Raw genomic sequence first — 5,272 nt, 5'->3', positions numbered from 1 at the left:
TTTTCAGTATGTCAGAAAATATCCATTTTCTCATTTCATCCTTATAACAGAATTTGAAATTGAGAAGTAAATATGCCTTTTATAGCTGAGGAATTTTAGGTGTCTTCCAGGCAGCTGCTCTGTCTTCTGTGTCTTCCCAGCTCAACTGTCGTATCATTAACATTGTGAGTAATATGTTTTCATAGGTAGACCATGAACTGCGAGACAGAATACATAATTCTATTTGTACTATTAGCATAATTCTTAGATCAAAGTACATGTTTTTGGAATTTAAAAAAATGAACAGTGAATAAAGTTTAACACGTGGGACCTCTTTCCTGATGAATGATTTCATGGAATCCTACAATGTTAGGTCCTCAGGGGCTACAAAGGGAGGAAAAGGAAGGTGTGGGACTTAGCTTCATTCCCTAATGTTTCAAACAAAACCAACTCCATATTAGTTTTTTCCCACCATTTTCATTTAACAAATATTAACTGAGCTTCTACTCTGCTGCAGGCCTTGTACTAGCAGCTAAGAACTTAGAAATTAAGACAAATTCCTTGCCATGAAATTTACTTTTCATGGGACAAATAATGAGTCCATAATTTCTATAATTAAATGGAAAAAGCAAAAACAAGGCAGGATAAGGTAGGGTACTAGAAGACACAGAATTATTTTTAGATAGTGTTACCAGAGATGTCTTTTCTGAGGTGACATTTGAGCAAATATATGAAGGAAATGAAGGATCAGGCCATCTGAGAATGTAGAGGCAGTGCTACAAGCAGAAGAGCAGCAAGTGCCAAGCCCCTGAGGTGGAAGAGAGTTTAGGAGGAGAAGGCAGGCATGGGCTGAGCAGGGACAAAGAGCCATGTGTGAGAGAGGTGAGAGCAACCAGCACAGTTCATGGGCTGCCATGGTAGATTTCTTTTGAATAAATAATTCTATAGATAAAGAAAATGCTTAAAATGCAAAATTTTATATTATAATTTGTGATGATTTATGTACTTACTTGCTTCCTTTTTGACCTTTTTAAAAACATTGAAGTATAGTTAATTTACAGTGTTTTCTTAGTTTCCGATGCACAGCAAAGTGCATCTCTATATATGTATATATATAGATCTTAAATATATATATTTCATATATATGTATATTGTTTTTCAAATCTTTTCCATTATGAGTTATCATAAGATATATGATATATATATATGATATAGTTCCCTGTGCTATACAGCAGGTCCTTGATGTTTATCTTTTTATTTATATATAGTAGAGTGTATATGTTAATCCCAAACTCATAATTTATCTCTCCACCCCACACCCTATCTTCTCTTCCATCTTTTCCTTTATTTTTTTCTCTTCCTTCATTCCTTCTTTTTCTTATATTTCTTATTTTTCCTTCTTTCTTTGTGTTACCCATTAGCAAAGACGTCTGGACCGTGTTTTCTTTACCTGTGATAAATTTACTACATATGTGTGTGTGTTAGTTTCTCAGTCGTGTCCAACTCTTTGTGACCCCATAGACTGTAGCCCACCAGGCTTCCCTATCCATGGAATTCTCCAGGCAAGAATACTGGAGTGGCCATGCCCTCCTCCTGGGAATCTTCCTGACCCAGGGATCGAAACTGGGTCTCCTGCATTGCAGGTAGATTCTTTACTGTCTGAGCCAGCAGGGAAGCCCCACCTGGCACATGAAAGGTACTCAAGAGATATTTTTGAATGAGTGAGAAAATTGAGACCTGTAAGGTAAAGTAGCACTTTCAAGGTCATACCCCTAGTTAGTGGCAGAGCAAGAGCCAGACCTACATTTGGTTCAGTTTTCGCTCTTCTCCACATTACTACCACGGAATCAAAAACAGTGCCAAAGTATTTTGCAATTAGTGTGGCTTGTTGTTTCCTATTGGAGAAGGAAATGGCAATCCACTCCAGTGTTCTTGCCTGGAGAATCCCAGGGATGGGGTCGCAGAGTCGGACATGACTGAAGTGACTTAGCAGTAGTAGCATTGTTTCCTATTACTGCCTTCAAGTATAGTCTAATTGCACACTCACACAGCTAAGTCATTAGCAGCAGAGTACTTGTTGAGTGAGTAAGCTGTCTATTGAGAAGAGCAGAAGAGTACTTGTTCATTGAGTCAGGTGAAAGCTTTCATGCTGCCAGTCAGTATCAAAGACATAATATGTTGTAAAGAACCAAAGAGTATGTTTTGGAAGGTAGGGTGGTGGAGGGCCTGGACTACTGGTACAGTGTCCAGTCAGAGAAGGGTGACTTAGCTGCAAATCTTCTTTAATGAGGGGAAGAGAGAGAAAGGAAAAATAGCATAAAAAATTGTCAAAGTAGAAAATGCCACATTTACTGCTTTGCAGATAAGGGGCCAGAAGGCAGACAGACTCAGAACATACATCATTAAAATGACCTGTTATGCTTTTTGGAGAGCAATAATGTGATTGGCCAAGGCTTGAAGCATCTTTTTCAGCGCCAGGGCAGGAGGTCTTCAGTGTCTCCACATGAGATGCAGCCAATTCAGGCAGACTCAGAGCCTGAAATGAATCTGGAAAACAAGAATGCATGTGCTGAGACTGATGGTGTCTCCACCATCCTCACAGCATTGAATAAGTCCCATAGCAGATCCAACTGCTATCCAAGACAAAGAAAGAGGTGAATTTTCATAGTAGATGGAGCAAGCCAGAGACCCCAAGGGGAGGTCACCAAATCAATAGGTATCTGGTCAGAAGATGGCAGTTGTTATAGTCAGGCCAGTCCAGGTCTCTGTCTATGACTGATACTTCTAGCAGCTCAGCAGTGGCAGAAACAGCTTGTGTTGCTGTTGCCTTTCAACCAAGAGTGAGTGGAGTAATTGGAAGTAAGTAACCTTGTCCAGATTTCCACTGGCCCTAATTGCAACTTCCAGTGGACTCCATGGATAGACTACCAGACACCCAGTGCACAAAAGCTGCTATCACTCACCCACGACAGAAGATTCTGGAGTTTACATAACAGATTGAGGTTGTACAAACATCCTAGAGGACAACACTGATGAGTAGTTGAAGCTTTCCATCAGTGCAGATGAACAGCTGACTGCCCACATCAAACAGGTCTTTGAAGAACCAGAAATCTACTCAAATCATCTTTCAGTTACAAATGTTTCGTACCACTGGGAGTTTTGGGAGGTTGAGCAGGGCAGGATCCCATGGCAACCACAGGACCTCTTCAGGGACATGCACCAGGGTCTGAAGGATGTGGAAGTGAAGGGGGATGGCTTCAGTGAGAGTGTGGGCGACTTGACAAAGGTGTGCTCTCCAGCTTCTCCCAGCAGCCACTCAGAGATGGGGGCCATGACCTCAAAGCCCAGGAAGAATTTCTGATTAGTTGGAACAAATTTGGCAGAGCAAATCTCTCAAACTCGATGCCACAAGGCATCATGTAATTTTAGAACTTGAAGGGACCTGGGAGGTTCTTAGACATCATGACAAAGCAGAATCCCAGAGAAGGTAGGCAAGCTATACACCACCACCCAGACAAGAACAAAGTAGAAATCTGAACCCAGCGTGCTAGTCTTCTGGCCTGGTGCTGTTAGTGGTAAAGAACATGCCTACCAATGCAGGAGACGTAAGAGACTCTGGCTGGATCCCTGGAGTTGGGAAGACTCCCTGGAGGAGGAAATGGCAACCCACTCCAGTATCTTTGCTTGGAGAATCCCGTGGACAGAGGAGCCTAATGGGCTACAGTCCATGGGGTCACAAAGAGCCAGACGTGACTGAAGCAACTTAGCACACATGCTCTAGTCCTGGAGCCCCTTTACCCAACTGGAGGCAGGATGGAGGAATCCAAACTTGGATGCAGATGACCAGCTGGCACGCTGAGTTGATAAAGCAAACTTTTAAGGACCAAGGATTGATCCAGTAAACAGACTCTGGGCCACAGCTAGCACTTCATTTGCACAAAGTCACCCCTTCCTCTGGGTGGACTCGGGCCACAGGAAGGCCATCAGCTTGGCGTGAGGTGTCTCCGTGTGCTTTCTTGCCCAGCTACTTTATGTGGGATACACCCTGAACAGTCTCACCCAACAGCTTGGCAGGTTGAAGAAAAGTTGCAGGGAAGCCCTGGATCTGGAACGATAGTGCAGGAAGTCAGGGAGCTGACTTATTTCCCAGTTTCTAGGGTCTGAGGAAGGGTGAGTCTCCACCCCATACACCTTTCCCAATAACTAGCAAGGTACTAAAATTCTATTACAGAGGGTCAATCATGAGGCTTGTGGCTTTATCTCCATAATACATTGAAAACATCCTTTATAAAACAGCTGTGTTGGAGAAGGTGATGTGTGCAAGCACAGTCTGTAGTAGTGAAAAACTGGAAACAATATAAATATCTATCAGTAAAGGATTATATAAAGAAATTGTGGCATATCCCTTCATTGGAACACAATATAGCAGCTAAAAAGGATGGAGTAAGTCTATTATATATACAATGTCATGGAAAGGATCACATTAATAAGTGAATAAAGCAAATTGCAGAACAGAACACAAGATATATTATTATCTTATAGAAGTATATATGTGTAAATTCCCTGGCGTGTTCACATCATTAGACTGGAGTCCAAAGTGAGGTCTATTCCTTTTACAATTCAGAGTAAATGTCAGTGAGCCTATATGTCAGTCCTTTATGAGATTTTCCTTCTTGTCATTCCCTCCAGGAACAAGTCCAGGATTCCCCAGGATACTTTTGGATCCAAAGCCCTGTTCTGTGTGCTCCTGTCCAGCTACTGGAGTCAGAACTCAGATGTGCCCCCTAGAGGCTGAAGGACTCCACACCGTTACCCGACCTGGTTCCTCCAGGGTGTGGAGCTGAGTTCTGTGACTGTCACTGCTTAATCCATGAAACCCAGAGACTCTCACCAGGAGCCTCTCTTCCCCACTGTTGCCTCCAGTACCTGAATGCATCTCTCCCCTATATTGGGTGCCTAGGGCCAGTTCTAGTTGTTTTCTTGGCTAGAGGTGGCACTGAGGCCTGCTGCCTAGAACCTGGGACTCCAACACACCACCAAGCATTTGCTCAGTCATTCCCATCATCATCAGAGGAAAGTGGAGGAAGGGTCTGACCACATAGCCATCTTGTTTCTCTAAGACCAGGGCAGTTCGTTTCCACCACTGGACCTTACATATGGCCCCTCCATGCCTCTGGCCACACACTTCAAGTTCTATCCCCCTGCAGGTCCGAGGCTCACCTATTTCCTGCCTGAGTAAAACTGAGATGCAGAGTAGCTGCATTCCTGTCTTTTCTTCATGGCTTCCAGGAGA

The sequence above is a fragment of the Muntiacus reevesi genome, chromosome 3 (assembly GCF_963930625.1).
Source record: "Muntiacus reevesi chromosome 3, mMunRee1.1, whole genome shotgun sequence".
NCBI lineage: Eukaryota > Metazoa > Chordata > Mammalia > Artiodactyla > Cervidae > Muntiacus > Muntiacus reevesi.
This window is presented reverse-complemented; position numbering follows the sequence as displayed.